The 17,687-nt window shown below is 34.6% G+C and overlaps 1 protein-coding gene across 4 annotated transcripts in view; it reads right to left on the bottom strand.

Moving 5' to 3' along the window:
- TAOK3 (TAO kinase 3) overlaps window positions 1-17,687 on the bottom strand; it is a 166,594-nt gene that overhangs the window by 106,822 nt on the left and 42,085 nt on the right. The window contains exon 1 of one of the 4 annotated variants that reach the window (XM_073223447.1): window positions 1,340-1,363. The exons of the other annotated variants lie outside the window; for them this stretch is intronic. The gene's annotated coding sequence lies outside the window, so the exon portion shown is untranslated. Of the gene's footprint in view, window positions 1-1,339; window positions 1,364-17,687 lie in introns of those variants that run through there. 4 annotated transcript variants of the gene reach the window in all.

Consider the following 17,687-nt stretch of genomic DNA (forward strand, 5'->3'; position numbering starts at 1 on the left):
GTACTCTACTTAATTCGCATATTTTCTGTCTCCCCCTTCTAGAACATAAATTTGATAAGGGCAAGTTTTTTAGTCTGTTTTGTTCATTATTCCATCTCCAATGTCTGAAACAAGGTTTGAGAGATTGTGCTCCTGAAAAAAATAGTTGCTGAAAGATCGAATAAACCAATCAAGTCCATTACAAAGCCAAAGTTATAAAAAGTTTCTTTTGCATTTACTTTTACCTATGTATAATTTTTCCTGTGTTAATGTTACTTTATAATTTTTACATTATTTCACATGAGTTGGTTTCCCTTAGACTGTAACTTTCTGGAAGATGGCTCTAAATTATTTCTGATTTACTTCCTTATTACTCTCATACTTTAAATGCTAGCTAATAAAAACTTTTAAAGTAATAGTTAACTTGTCTTTACATTCCTGGTCCCGCCCTTCCCTTTTGCTGCCTCATGCCAACCCCACTCTACCAAAGAGAGCTTGGCACCGTTTCAGAGAAGTCATTCTCCACACTACTTTGTTATGAAGTGATTGAATAGACTATGGTTGTAAGTTGTTGAGACGGCAAGCAGTGTTTTTCAAATGAAATTCTTTTATGAGTTCCAATGCAATAAAATAGTTCAGTGATTCAACTGGCTGAATTACATTTCATTCACTTAGAGGTAGATTCTACTAAAGAAAACAGAGCACATACTTCTTATTTTACTCTCCAGAAATTGCACATTTGGTGATATTTCTCATACTGAGCACTAGAAAACTACAAGGTCTCAGGGAACAGACGTGGACTATTTGGACTAGGCTGACTACAAAATATCTTAACCAAAAAGAGGCCTTCAGCTACCTTCTGAATTATTAATTGCCTCTTCCTAGACTTCTTAGTATGGTATTTCATTTTTCTTCATAATCCAGTTTAGGAAAATTACCATAATTTGTGTTTATAAATAAGGAACTCCCTAAATATTCTTCAACAACTTTGCATGGTCACAATGTTCCCTAAAAATAAATATAATCTCAAATTAAGACAATGTTAAAATTAGGCTCTGATAAATAGCTCCATTGTTTAAGGCTTTTGATTTTTGAAAGTCACATGGGTACAACCTATATTTCACTTTGTTTTAATTTGTGGCCTTTCTAGCAATTTGTTCAGACAATGTTCTCAAATCTTCATGTATAATAAATTTAGGAAAACTGTGCTTATAGGGACCTCAATTTCCACTAAATATTATAAGATCATGGCCATTACCTCCTTATTTTCAGTTTGCTTGGGAGGCATATGGCAAACTAGAAAGAATAGGACACATGGGGTTAGAAAGGCATATGTTTAAAATCTTCCTCTGCTATTTACTAGTTTGTTCTTCAACCTGCTGCTTGGAAAGGCAATCACAGTGAAGAGCATGGGGCTTTGATTCAAGTCAAATTCCAGGTCCATCCCTAACCAGCCATATGATTATGGTTAAGTTTCCAAACTCTCCAACAAGGTTCCTTCCTGTAAAATGGACATAATAAACGTACCTAATGTTTGTTTATTATGAGAACTTTTTATTGTGAGAATTTAATAAGATGGTGCATGTAAAATGCTAAACAAGATGACTAGCACAGAATAAGCACTTAATAAACTTAATCCACTACTACTAAATGAAATAAGTCAATGTGATAGTCTGGGTAGACTATATATAAATTATGAAGTAATTAGCTTAATTTTTTACTATTCTATATAAATCAAAAAATGGGCTCAACTGCCATTCAATTATTTCCCCTTGCTACTCGTAATATAGTAATAGTATTCATTAATTTATTAGAACTAAGGATTACATCAGTCCTCTTCCTTTACTGATGCTTACATTTTGTTATAAGAATCACTTTTAAGATACATTCAAGAAGACATCATGTTTTTATAAAATAATAAAGAATCATAAAGGATTCTGTGTCATTGTTAAATTAGATTTTTCATGGTCTATTCTGTATTTACTGATTAATTATATCAATACTTTCCCTAAATTTTTCATCTTGACTTACCTTTAAGGATTGTGAATAGAGCAAAATTTTTCATAATTTTTTTATCCATACATGCTTCCCTCAATTCCATAACTCTAAAATTAAAATTAGCCTGTCCTTCCTATTTAGTGGACATGATTCATTTTAGAAATATTATTTATGCCTAGATTAATCAAACCACAATGGTAGGCTTGATCTTTAAAAGGTGGTTGTTTTACATACTATTCTCTGGATTTTAATTATTTGCTTGTAAACTAGATATACTTAGCATTAAACTTTTGCTCTCAGAGTTTGTTCTAGAGCAGCACTTTCTATCAGAATGATTCATAATCATGGTAATAGTCTATATTTGCACTGCCCAATATGCTAGTCACTAACCATATGTCAAGGCACTTAAAATTAAGCACTTAAAGTGTGACTAGTGTGACTGAGGGACTGAATTACCAATTTTGTCAAATTTTAATTAAATTTTAATTTAAATAGATACATAGCTCACAGCTATGTTGGACAGCATAGTTCTAGATAGTTCAAAAAACATTAGTAATTATGTTGAAAATGAATAACGATTCTCATAACAAAACTATATGGGTTGTATCACTGCCTCCGGAATTGCTGACACATCTCTTGACTAACTGTACAAGAAATATTGAGGTTTCACCACTGTTTTACCACTTTATGAATCAACCTTCCACAAGCCATTCCTTTACCCTCCCTGCCATCATTGCTGGTCTCACACTCTCAAATAAATTATTTGTAAAAGAAATGCTAAGATGTAAAATCTAACTAGGAATCTAACTTTGACCTCAGGCTCCTATGGGGAATTCAATTGTTCTCATTGGCCTAACTTCTGAGGGATGAAGATAATTGCAGAGATGTCATCTTTCTTTCTCTAATACCTTCTCAGACTAGCCACATAAGTTAACTCCTTGACCAGCTGTCTGTTTTAAACAGCAATGAAAGAGAACCACCACAGGAAACAGGAACTGTTGCATTTAGTTATCGAATAACTAGGTAGAAAAGATAAGAGTGTTGTATGTATATGTATATTTTCACAGAGTCTAGAAAAGCAGCTACAGCTACACCCTCTTTCCTCCTACTGTTAGACAAATTTCCAAGCACTTGATAGTAGAATGCCACCATGAGCTAGAGGTGATGGTTTCCCCCTGCACTGCTAACAAAGTTCAGAGAGTTCTTCCTTTAAATGATATATAAATGCTGAACTCTTTACCCAAGGAAATGGTATCTTAGTACTGAAATACTAAAATCTTAGACTGCTTACTACTCCAATGAGTAGTTTTTTTTTACTATTTTGCTATCATTAATGTACAATTACATGAACAACAACATGGTTACTAGACTCCCCCTATTATCAAGTCCCCACCACATACCCCATTACAGTCACTGTCCATCAGCATAGTAAGATGCTATAGAATCACTACTTGTCTTCTCTGTGTTATACTGCCTTCCCTGTGTACCACCCCCTTACATTATATATGCTAATCATAATTACCCTTTTTCCCCTTTATCCCTCCCTTCCCACCCATTCTTCCCAATCCCTTTCCCTTTGGTAACTGTTAGTCCATTCTTGGGTTCTGTGATTCTGCTGCTGTTTTGTTCCTTCAGTTTTTTCTTTGTTCTTATACTCCACAGATGAGTGAAATAATTTGATATGGGTCTTTCTCTGCCTAGTTTATTTCACTGAGCACAGTACCCTCTAGCTCCATCCATGTTGTTGCAAATGGTAGGATTTGTTTTCTTCTTATGGCTGAATAATATTCCATTGTGTATATGTACCACAGCTTTATCCATTCATCTACTGATGGACACTTAGGTTGTTTCCATTTCTTGGCTATTGTAAATAGTGCTGTGATAAACATAAGGGTGCATATATCTTTTTCAAATTGGGCATCTGCATTGTTAGGGTAAATTCCTAGGAGTGGAATTTCTGGGTCAAATGGTATTTCTATTTTTAGTTTTTTGAGGAACCTCCATACTGCTTTCCACAATGGCTGAACTAATTTACATTTCCACCAGCAGTGTAGGAAGGTGCCCCCATCTCCACATCCTTGCCAACATTTGTTGTTTGTCTTTTGGATGTTGGCCATCCTAACTGGTGTGAGGTGATATCTCATTGTGGTTTTAATTTGCATTTCTCTGATGATTAGGAATGTGGAGCATCTTTTCAGGTGCCTGTTGGTCATCTGAATTTCTTCTTTGGAGAAGTGTCTGTTCAGCTCCTCTGCCCATTTTTTAATTGGCTTATTTGCTTTTTGTTTGTTGAGTTGCATGAGCTCTTTACATAATTTGGAAGTCAACCCCTTATTGTATATGTCATTTATGAATATATTCTCCCTTACTGTAGGATGTCTTTTTGTTCTACTGATGGTGTCCTTTGCTGTACAGAAGCTTTTTGGTTTGACATAGTCCCACTTGTTCATTTTTGCTTTGGTTTCCCTTGTCCGGGGAGATATGTTCATGAAGAAGTTGCTCATGTTTATGTCCAAGAGATTTTTGCTTATGTTTTTTTCTAAGAGTTTTATGGTTTCATGACTTACATTCAGGTCTTTGATCCATTTTGAGTTTACTTTTGTGTATGGGGTTAGACAATCCAGTTTCATTCTCTTACATGTAGCTGTCCAGTTTTGCCAACACCAGCTGTTGAAGAGGCTGTCATTTCCCCATTGTATATCCATGGCTCCCCTATCGTATATTAATTGACCATATATGCTTGGGTTTATATCTGGGCTCTCTAATCTGTTCCATTGGTCTGTGGGTCTGTTCTTGTGCCAGTACCAAACTGTTTTGATTACTGTGGCTTTGTAGCAGAGCTTGAAGTCAGGGAGCATAATTCTCCCTGTTTTATTTTTCCTCCTCAGGATTGCTTTGGCTATTTGTGGTCTTTTGTGGTTCCATATGAATTTTAGAACTATTTGCTCTAGTTCACTGAAGAATGCTGTTGGTATTTTGATAGGGATTGCATTGAATCTGTAGATTGCTTTAGGCAGGATGGCCATTTTGACAATATTAATTCTTCCTATCCATGAGTATGGGATGTGTTTCCATTTATTGGTATCTTCTTTAATTTCTCTCATGAGTGTCTTGTAGTTTTCAGAGTATAAGTCTTTCACTTCCTTGGTTAGGTTTGTTCCTAGGTATTTTATTCTTTTTGATGCAATTGTGAATGGAGTTGTTTTCCTGATTTCTCTTTCTGCTAGTCCATCGTGAGTGTATAGGAAAGCCACAGGTTTCTGTGTATTAATTTTGTATCCTGCAACTTTACTGAATTCAGATATTAGATCTAGTAGTTCTGGAGTGGATTCTTTAGGATTTTTTATGTACAATATCATGTCATCTGCAAACAGAGACAGTTTGACTTCTTCCTTGCCAATCTGGATGCCTTTTATTTCTTTGTGTTGTCTGATTGCTGGGCCTAGGACCTCCAGAACTATGTTGAATAAAAGTGGGGAGAGTGGGCATTCTTGTTTTGTTCCCAATCTTAAAGGAAAAGCTTTCAGCTTCTCACTGTTAAGTATAATGTAGGCTGTGGGTCTGTCATATATGGCCTTTATTATGTTGAGGTACTTGCCCTCTATACCCATTTTGTTGAGAGTTTTTATCATGAATGGATGTTGAATTTTGTCAAACGCTTTTTCAGCATTATGGAGATGATCATTTGGTTTTTGTCTTTCTTTTAGTTGATGTAGTGGATGATGTTGATGGATTTTCAAATGTTGTATCATCCTTGCATCCCTGGGATGAATCCCACTTGATCATGATGGATGATCTTTTCGATGTATTTTTGAATTCAGTTTGCTAATATTTTGTAATTTTTGCATCTATGTTCATCAGGAATATTGGTCTTTTATTTTCTTTTTGTGTGGTGTCTTTGCTTGGTTTTGGTATTAGAGTGATGCTGGCCTCGTAGAATGAGTTTGGGAGTATTCTCTCCTCTTCTATTTTTTGGAAAACTTTAAGGAGGATGGGTATTAGGTCTTCACTAAATGTTTGATAAAATTCAGCAGTGAAACCATCTGGTACAGGAATTTTGTTCTTAAGTAGTTTTTTGATTACCAATTCAATTTCTTCGCTGGTAATTGTCTATTCAGATTTTTCTGTTTCTTCCTGGGTCAGCCTTGTAAGGTTGTATCTTTCTAGAAAATTGTCCATTTCTCTTTGGTTATTCAGCTTGTTGCCATATAATTTTTCATAGTATTCTCTCATAATTCTTTGTATTTCTGTGGTGTCCATAGTGATTCTTCCTTTCTCATTTCTGATTCTGTTTATGTGTGTAGACCCTCTTTTTTTCTTGATAAGTCTGGCTAGAGGTTTATCTATGTTGTTATTTTCTCAAAGAACCAGCCCCTGCTTTCATTGATTCCTTCTATTGTTTTATTCTTCTCAATTTTATTTATTTCTGCTCTAATCTTTATTATGTCCCTCCTTCTACTGACTTTGGGCCTCATTTGTTCTTTCTTTTCTAGTTTCATTAATTGTGAGTTTAGACTGTTCATTTGGGATTGTTCTTCTTTCCTGGGGTAGGCCTGTATTGCAATACATTTCTCTCTTAGCATGGCCTTTGCTGCATCCCACAGATATTTGTGGTGTTGAATTATTGCTGTCATTTGTCTCCATATATTGCTTGATCTCTGTTTTTATTTGATCATTGATCCATTGATTATTTATGAGCATGAAGCCTCTACGTGTTTGTGGGCTTTTTCATTTTCTTTGTGTAGTTTATTTCTAGTTTCATACCTTTGTGGTCTGAGAAGCTGGTTGATACAATTTCAATCTTTTTGAATTTACTGAGACCATTTACATTTAGGGTGATTATCGATAGGTATGTCCTTATTGCCATTGTAGGCTTTAGATTCATGGTTACCAAAGGTTCAAGGGTAATTCCCTTACTATCTAACAGTCTAATTTAACTCACTTCGTATGCTATTACAAATACAACCTAAAGGTTCTTTTTTTCCCTCCTTTTTCTTCCTCCTCCATTCTTTGTATGTTATGAATCATATTCTGTACTCTGTCTATCCCTTAGGTGACATCTATTTAGCCTTTGGAATACTTCCATCTACAGAAGTTCCTCCAAAATGCACTGTAGAGGTGGTTTGTGGGATGTAAATTCTCTCAGCTTTTGCTTATCTAAAAATTGTTTAATGCCTCCTTCAAATTTAAATGATATTCTTGCCGGGTAGAGTATTCTTGGTTCAAGGCCCTTTTGCTTCATTGCATTAACTACATCATGCCACTCCTTTCTGACCTGTAGGGTTTCTGTTGAGAAATCTGATAGCCTGATGGGTTTTCCTTTGTATGTGATCTTTTCTCTCTCTAGCTGCTTTTAAAGTCTGTCTTTATCCTTGATCTTCACCATTTTAATTATTATATGTCTTGATGTTATCTTCCTTGGGTCACTTGTGTTGGGAGATCTGTGCACCTCCATGGCTTGAGAGGGTATCTCCTTCCCCAGATTGGGGAGGTTTTCAGCAATTACCTCCTCAATGACACTTTCTACTCCTTTTTCTCTCTCTTCTGGTACCCCTATAATGCGAATATTTTTCTGTTTGGATTGATCACACAACTCTCTCAATATTGTTTCATTCTTAGAGATCCTTTTTTCTCTCTGTGCCTCAGTTTCTTTGTATTCCTCTTCTCTAATTTCTATTCCATTTACCATCTCTTCTACTTCATCTAATCTGCTTTTAAATCCCTCCATTGTATGTTTCATTTCAGATATGGAATTTCTTAATGACTGAATCTCCATCTTAAATTTGTTTCTGAGTTCTTGAATATTTTTCTGTACCTCCATAAGCATGTTTTATGATTTTATTTTGAACTCTCTTACAGGACGATTGGTGAGTTCAGTTTCATTTGGCCCTTTTCCTGAGGTTTGTGAGATTTTGGTCTTAACCAGGTTCTTCTGATGTTTCATATTTCTATATGGTGCCCTCTAGTAGCCAGAAGCTCCAGTCTCTGGAGCTGCTCAGCTCCTAGAGTGAGGCTGGGTGTTTTAGGGGAGGGGAGCTGGTGCATGGGGAGAGGAAAGATCTGTTTCCTGATTCCCATCTGCAGTGCCTGTCTCCAGTATCAGAGCCAGTGGGATGAGCACACAGGTGTAAGCCTCTGTGCTTGGCGTCTCTAGCTGTTGTAGGTGGGGCCTCCCTGACACCAGGGAAAGTGCCTGCTGGTTTGCAAGTGGGTGCTGTCAGGCCTCAGAAACATTTCTGAGAAAAGTGGGCACGTTTCTTTATGGTATTTGCATATTCTTAACTGGGCTCTCAAATTAAGTCCCTGAAACCTTTCTTCCCCTTCTTTGTATTATACTATTTTAAAATAGAAAAGATTAGACAGATTTCTATTACTTTTCTATTTAATACATAGTACCTATTTGGTATAATCTGTTATATGTTTATAACCACCATTCCATTGCACTATTAGTTACATAAGAGGGTTTACCACATCTACTTGGTGATATTGGTATCTTTTTTCTCCTATTATAGGATAGAATATGGAGGAAGGATTTAGACTATAGGACAGAAAGGAGTCAAGAATGTGTAAACCATATAATGAAGATAAACTTAATATGTTCTGAACTTAGAGTTTTAGGGCAGTAGAAAAACTAATCACATTCATAAGACATTTTACAACTACATTATTTCAAAATTTGTGTAGATATTCAGAAATTGTCTATAGCCCTCTTTATCTTTTAAATGTTCTATGGATATTTGTGCAGGAATATTTTAAGTACAGTTAATGAACTGTGTCCTGAAAAGGCTTGTATTGGCCTTAACTTCAAAATTTATGCCATGGGATTATAAATCTGTTATCTCAGTAGAAGTATAGGTTAAAGAACTCACAACTAAGTTTCTTATAAGGATTTTTGCCTCAGTAAAATTAAAGGCCAAAATAATTAATAAGTATGTTTGTTACAGGGATCTTCATCATTAAGTAGGGAAAACTCTTGCTAGCCTAAAACATGGCCTTGGACTCTTGCTACAGGATTACTACAAGACTAAGGAGAATTCATCCAGGAAAAACCATCAGATCTATGTAAGATATTATAAAAACAAAACAAAACAAATAGGGAAAAGAAGTGACAGGGGGAAGAACTTTCTTTGGCAAAAAAGTGTCATACATCAAGTGGAAGTTGTGTCAGAACATACTGCCAATGAATTAAAAAAATAATTCAATGAAATAATTTCTATATAAAAGAGAAGCCTATAGCAGGAATATAAGTTAACAAAAAATATGGTGAGCCAAAAGGGAATGAAACATGAGTTGGCAGAAGTAAGAGAGAGGGTGGGGGTGGGGGGGGCGGGAAACCACTACCAAAATGAACCTGCACTGGAAGCAGGACAAAGAGGAAGTTGTAATGTTGAAGCATGGTAAGGGACCTGAAGTATAGAACTGAGAAAGGTAAAAAGAGAGCCTGATCAAAGTAAAAAAAAATTCCAGAAAATTATAAATAATAAAGATGAATATTTTAATAGTATCCTTGAGGAAGTGAATGGGAATACAGTAATATAAAATGATTAATATAATTTTGAAGACTTCCATGGAATAAAACTTAAAGCTACATACTGATAGGGCCCACAGCACCCCAGTGACAGAATAATTAAACACTGAAACATATCTTAAGTAATCTACTAAATTCCAAAGATTAAAAGAAAAAAATTCTTTAGGCATTCAGACAAAGAAGGCTCAAAAACAAGTCTGAGGATATTTGCAACCTAAAGACTATCAGAATTCCAATATTCTACTTGATTACTGATTTAAAATTTAGTATTTGTCATCAAAAGTTTCCATGTGTATATTACTTATTTCACACAAGAAACATAAGACAAAAATTATGGCTATAGAAAATTAAAACAGCTGAGTTGAATAAAATTATAAAACCTAAGTTACTGCCCAGTATTAAGGATTAAACATTTTAAGAATATCTAGTACTTTAACATAATTTAACATTTATTAGGACTAGTTGAAAGTCCACAGAAGAAATTTAGTTAACTTATCTAGGCAATTGTGATTGTAAGATAAGCAACACTGCAATAATGGATTATAGCAGTCATCTATGTTTCTACAATCCACAACTCATCATGCCTGGACAATTACAATGAAGCAAGATATTTTTCTTGGGGGTAGAGGAGTAGAAAACAGTGAGGGAATAGCTTCTTAAAATAGTTCATTTGTTAGTAAACGTTTATTACCAATACCCATTTCAACAGGCATCACCATTTACAAATGTTTTATAATTGAATTATTCACAAGATCTATATGACAACTTCTGTTAATGTCATTTCACCGATGAAGTAATGAAAGCAAAGCTAAAGGAAAGTAAATGCCCAAAGCTGCATATTGAATCAACAGAAAAAGAAGAGTATCACTTCTACTATGAATTTTTTTTTGTCTCTAACAGTTTTTGTCACAATGTTACACTTCTACATTATTTTTAGCTACTGAGTAACACCGATCTTAACCAGAGGCCTGTGGTATCATGATCTAACACAACAAAATCATAATGAGAGTGTTCAAAGACTATGGAGGAAAAAACACATTTGGAGAAACACAACAGATGTGAATTACATCAATCAAAAGTGCTTATCTGCTGAGGCTCTATTCTGCTGAGCCTTGTATGAAAAACTAGAGTGAAAGTAAAACTAACAAAAAAAGTCTCTATTACTAAAGGGGGAAAAAATGCAAGGAAGAGGCTAAGCAGCTATTTAAAAAGAGCTAAAAGCAAACAAAACGAAATCTTTAAAAAGGTGACAGCTTAAAACTCATATATAAAGATATAGCCAACCACCTAGGGATAATGCTAGGTCCTAGGAGAGAGGTCAGAGAAGGCGTCACAGAAGAAAGGTGTTCTCAACTGTATTACAAAGAAAGAAACTCTGTCTCTTATAACTTCATTTAAGACTGGCACAACTCTAACACTTTAAAGGTTATTGTCAGTACTAACTCCATTATAAGGTTGCACCACACACTTCAATAGTAAACTTTTACAAAATAGAAATGACTAAACTGTCTAGTAATTTAATGTCAAAAATTTAAAGAAATGAAAACTAAATCTTCTACATTAAGGGAAAACATCTTATGAACTCAAATGGAATAATTATGGTTCTACCTTGTTTGGTGACTCATCCAAAGAAGTTATTTACCACCATTGTTCTTGAAGTTCTTTGCCTTTTTGCAAAGCATTTATTAAAATTTTCTCTTTGCCCTGCCTTTAATCTCACCAGCTTTTCTCCAGATACAGTAAAATGAATGTAGAGAAACAAAGCCTAACGAGGAAGTTCTAGGTCCTTACAAGCCCACAAAATGCAAATCTTTTAGCAGAGACACTTTTTCGTCTCAGTGCACACAATCTATGTATCTTCTGGAGTAATAACTATATTTGCCTAGGATTTCCTGAAATTAATGTTACAGAAGTCTCCAATTTGCAAAAGGGTTGGGTTCCAAATGTTCACTTCCAAGTTAGGTATCTGTAACTGAATGTTTTTATCCACAGATCAATGCTTCATATGGAATTGAGGTTTTTGAATAGCCCACAGAGTTTATTAACTACAATGTAAATCTAACACCTTACTTTGCATTTAAAAATATCTTTAGAAAGTACTGTTGAAATACAACTAATTATGTAAGTCAGAAAATATTTGAATAATCATTTTAAAACTGTATTTTGAATTAAATTAGAATGCATAAAAATGACATACTGAATGGAGACTTGAGGATATTCTGAACTGAACTTTTGGATTACTTAATGATGTTAGGGACTGCTGACATTAGTTCTTTATCAGATCTAATGTCATTTAAAAATGTATGGCTCTTTTGATTCTCAACCTACAGTATATCATTAGCGATAAAACCACAGAACAGCAAGTTGGAAAAGACTTCAGAGATCATATTCAATCTGACCTTAATTTGAAGATGGAGAAACTGAGACTTGATAGATGGAAAAACTTAATACAAGTCATCCAACCAATTAGTTTTGAAGTTGAAACCTCATCTTAATTTTCATCCAGTGTCTTTTCTATTGTAACAGTACTTCCTGGTCATGATCAACACTAGTTTTGCTCAGAAATAAAGTAAAGAGGGAACATTATTATAACCATTTTATCACTATAATTTAGCAATACCCAGTGAATTTGGGGATGTGCATACAGCAAGACTCCACATGAATATTCATTAAGGCATTGTTTGTAATGGTAAAAAATGAGAAATAAATTAAACATCTGTAAATAGAAAAAAAGGGTATGTGTGGTATAATCATCCAAGATAAAGCCATTTAAGGCAATGAATTTGATAATGTAGTTTAAATCAATGAATTTGATCTAAATTTAATAATACAGAAATCTCTAAAACATAATAAAGGAAAAACTAAGTTAAGAAACATATATAGGATATATTGAAATTTATGCAAAGTTCAACACAAAAAACTATGTATTATTTCAAGAAGCACATATATACTAAGAATACAAATGGGAAGGGAGGGATATACACCAACTTCAGAAGGGTAGATGGATCTGGGATGGAAAAGAAAGAGTGGAACTGCAAAGAGGTTAAAGGTGACTTCAATTATACAGGAGGCTCTAATAATGGAAGAGACTAGATTAAGTAGTTTTTTGGGGGTAATTGTGAGAATCTTAGGAAAGAGTAGATTTGTACATGTATATGAGAGAAAAAGACTTTTTGGGATAAAATTAAATTGTAAGTGTAAATGACAAAGTTAAATTGATGGAAGAAAGAGTAAATAAAGGAGATTGTGAATTTTGGATTGGATAGTTCACCAGGCTCACCATGAGCTGGTGATATTGATACAAGACAGTTTGGTTATTGCTGGGATATTTTTAGGATGGTAAGAGAAGGAAGGTTATTATGAGGTATTGATGACAACAAGGGCACTGGCAAAGATTGCAAGTGGCATGGGATGTGGCATCACATATAAGTGACTTAGACACTGTTTTTAATTATTTGATTTCTTAGATCTTCCCTCTATTTCTAATGTTAATAGGTGACTCTGCCTTGTCCCCCAACCTTCTCCACCTGCCACCAGCTTTACTGAGATATAATTGACATATAACATTCTGTAAATTAAATGTGTACAACTGTGATGATTTGATGATACATGGATATGTTGGGAAATGACACCATAACATAGTTAACAGATGCATTACTTGACCTAATTTTTTTTTATGGTAGATATTTAAGGTTTACTCCCTTAGCAACTTCCATAGCATTACTAACTAATGTCACCATGTTGATTATTAGATCCCCAGAACTTATTCACCTGATAACTAGAAGTTTTTACCCTTTGACCAATATCTCCTCATTTCCCCCATATCCCAGACCCCAGTTACCACCATTCTGTTCTCTGCCTCTGAGTTTGACTTTTTTTTTAAAGATTCCACATATAAGTGAAATCATACAGTATTTTTCTTTCTCTTTTTATGAAGCATTATGCCCTCAAGGTCCATCCATGCTGTTGCAAATGGCAGGGTTTCTTTGTTATTTATGGTTGAATAATATCCCATTGTGTATATGTATCTCACATTTTCTTTATCCATTCATCTGTTGATAGACACTTGGGTTGTTTCCACATCTTGGCTGTTGTGACTAATGCTGCTATGAACATGGGAGTGCAGATACTCTGCCTTCTCCTTAATACTATATTCATATGCAGTGTCAGGTTTTAAAGTGTTCAATTACAGGAATCTTAAAAAAAGAAGCTTACTGATTATGGATTTGTCCATATAAATTTTATCTTTTAACTTCTCCTTTAATCTTCCCTTTAACTATAGCATACCTGCTATTCAAAAGAATCTGTTTAAATGTCCTTCAAAAATTTTATTATGCTTAATAGTGACTTTGTGGCATCTTACTACACTGATGGACAGTGACTGCAATGGGGTGTGTGGGGGGGACTCGATAATACGGGTGAATGTAGTAACCATATTGTTTTTCATGTGAAACCTTCCTAAGAGTGTATATCAATAATACCATAATAAAAGAATAACGATTATGGGGAAAAAATGTATTATGCTTACTGAAAGTATAACTTTTTTAAAAGTAGGAAAAAAATGGTTCCCCATCCAAAACAAAAAAACCAAAACACAAAATTGAAGAGCTCCTACTCATTTGGCATAAATTATGTTTTTTGGTCTTGTTTAGAAAGGAATTATGGTTAAAAAAAATTCTGCCTTATGACCTGATCTTATATCCGGAAAACCCCAAAGAATCCACAAAAAAACCCCAAAACTGTTAGGCCTAATAAACAGATTCAATAAAGTTGCAGGATACAAAATCAACACACAAAATCCATTATATTTCTATCCACTGGCAATGAACTAATATGAAAAATTAAGATAATTCTATTTACAGTACTATCAAAGAATAAAATACTTAATAATAAATTTAATTGAGGAGGCAAAAGACTTGTACACTGAGAAATACAAACCAATGCTGAAATAAATTTTAAGAGACCTAAGTAAATGGAAAAACATCCTTTGTTCAAGGACTGGAAGATGTAAAATTGTCAAAGTGACAATGCTACCCAAGTACACTCCTACCAAAATCCTAATGGTGTTCCTTGGAGAAATGGAAAAGGTCATCCTAAAATTTATTTGGAATTTCAAAGGACCCAGAATAACCATAATAATCTTGAAGAAAAGGAACATAGTTGGGGGACTCAGATTTATACTTGCTGATTTCAAAACTTACTACAAAGCTATAGTAATCAAATCAGCACAGTACTAGCCTAACGATAGACAGGATTAGATCAATGGATTAGAACTGAGAGAATTCAGGAATAAACCCTCTAAGGCATACATCTAACTGATTTTCAACAAGGATGCCAAGACAATTCAATAGGGAAAGGACAGTCTTTTCAAAAAAATAGTGCCAGATATGCATACAGTGAGATAACGAATTTGACCAGATCTGTACTGTTGGAACTCAACCAGGAGTTGGGAGGGGTGCAAGGTGTAGCACTCCAAAATCTTACGACTATAGACTATCTACGGTTAAAAGAACATATGGGATGTGAACAGATCCCAGAAATGGGCTGCTTTAATTTGTCTGATTTTTCTCAGACTGTTCAAGTACAGTAGGACAATATCCATCATATCATAGACAAATTTTCACAAATGCCTAGGGTGCCTAAATGGTTTTCTTGGCTTCACTGGAGATGGATGGTAATTATAGATTTGCTTTGTTTATGTCACTGTATTCCTATTATGTTAATATGTGTGTGCAAATTAGTTAGTAGTTTAAAACCTATAGATACTTAAGGTACTCTACAAGAAGATATGTTAAAGAAATAATCAATCCTCCCATGTTTTCTTCCATATGCTACCTCTATAGCTTTTCTTCTTCCTTCCTAATTACAACCCTTAAATAGAATTCATGCCTCATATCGAATTTACCGAGTATCATAATTCTTCCAAGTGGTAAAGATACCTCGAGACAAGTGCTGGGCATAGAAGCCACAGGGCATAAATCTGCAAAGAAGTAAAAAGCTAACCTTTGCAAACAATATGGCTTCTCTCTCACTTGCCAACTTTACATTTCCCTGTATGGCCCGGGAAGATGACTGGTTAGCCAGAGACGGGTAAGATTCCTCAAGGGAGGAACAACCTAAGACAGGCACAGTCGCAGGGGGGCCATCAGGTGAGAAATTGGGGATCAACAGAGGTGAGGCTCAGAACCTCATCCCCCCTGCTTTGAGAGAAATCTTCTGCATCCGTGGATGTTTTGCTGCCCTTGTCTAGCTTGGATTAATACTTAGTCCATAGGCACACACCTGATCATCTACATTTGCCCTCTTACAGCACTAAACTATGTTTTCTACCTTTATCTTGCATCTACCTACCACTTCAGCATTTTATTAAAAAAAAAATAATAATAATAATAATAAAGGGAGAAATGTGGAATTCACATATAAATCAAGTATAAAAATCAAACGAATATTCATATTTGACCTGATTGTTTATAGTTCATAATGCGTGATCAAAACTGAATGTTTTTGTGATGAATGCCCTTGTACTGTTCACCACGTAAGAATTTATTCACTATGTAAGAATTCATTCACCATGTAAGAACTTGTTCGTTATGCTTCAGAAGATTGGAGACTGACGAGAATTAGGCTTGAGATGGATTAATGATTGTACATTGAGCATTGAGCCCCCTATACTGAATTTTATTGTTGTTAACAACCATTTGATCAATAAATATGAGAGATGCCCTCTCAAAAAAAAAAAAATAGTGCCAGGACAACTGTATATCCACATGCAAAAGAATGAAGGTGGACCCTTTCCTTATACCATATACAAAAATGAACTCAAAATAGATCAAAGATCTAAATTTAAGAGCTAAAACTATAAAACTTTTAAAGAAAATATAGGGCCAAATCTGCATAACCTTCGATTTGGCAAAGGATTCTTAAATATGAAACCCAAGCACAAGCAATGAAAGAAAACAAAATATTGACTTCATTAAAATTAAAAACTTATATGCAAGAGACACCATTAAGATTGAAAATATGACCCACAGAATGTTAGAAAATATCTGCAGATCATATATCTGTTAAAGGCTTAATGTCTAGAATATATTAAAAAACTCCGACAACTCAACAACAGAAAAAACAACCAATTTAAAAATGAGCAAAAGACTTGAACAGACATTTGTCCAAAGATATACAAATGGCAAACTGGCACATGAAAAAATGCTCCACACTATTAGTAATTAAGAAAATGTAAATCAAAGTCACAATGAGATACCACTTCGCACCCGTCCTAGACCAGAATAAAGGAAAGGGAAAACAGTAAATGCTGACAAGGATATGAAGTCTTTGGAACCCCTGTACTTTGCTGGCGGGAATGTAAAATGGTGTAGCCACTATATACAACAATTTGGTGGCTCTGCAAAAATCAAAACATAGAATCACAGTATGATCCAGCAGTTCTACTCCTAAGTATACACCCAAAAGAACTGAAAACAGACTCAAACATTTGTTCATAGCAGCATTACTCACAATAGCCAAAAGGTGGAAATAACCTAAGCATCCATCAGTAGATGAATGGGTAAACAAAATGTAGTCTATACATACAACAGAAAATTATTCAGCCATAAAAAGGAGTGAAGTTCTAATACAGGCTATAATATGGATAAACCGTGAAAATATTACGCTAGTTGAAATAAACCAGACACAGAAGGACAAATATTACATGATTCCATTTGTATGAGATATCTAGAATAGGTAAATTTGTAGAGACAGAAAGCAGATGAGTGGTTACCAGGAACTGGGCAAAAACAGATGAATAGAGTTAGTGCTTAACGGATACAGAGTTTCTGTTTGGGATGACAAGAGTTCTAGAAATAGATAGTGATGATTTATCCATAATTATTTTCTTAGGGTAAGTTTCTACAAGTGGAATTGATGTGCTAGTAGGTACAGAACAATCAAGATACTTAACATTACTCTAATTTACATTTTCACATTATTCATAAAGCTTAACATTTTTCCATAAGTTATTTTAACCATCTTGAAGCTGGTGCTGCTAGCACATGAAAAATGAAACAAGATGGCATACTGGGAATTCCAAAATACCCAATAGGATATATTACAGCCTTTTTCTTTTCTGTTCTGTTAGAATATTTATTTTTGTCTAGTTGATGAGAGATCTGTTTTGTCACCAAGTGCA

This window comes from Manis javanica, chromosome 15 (assembly GCF_040802235.1).
Source record: "Manis javanica isolate MJ-LG chromosome 15, MJ_LKY, whole genome shotgun sequence".
In the NCBI taxonomy this organism is placed as follows: Eukaryota; Metazoa; Chordata; class Mammalia; order Pholidota; family Manidae; genus Manis; species Manis javanica.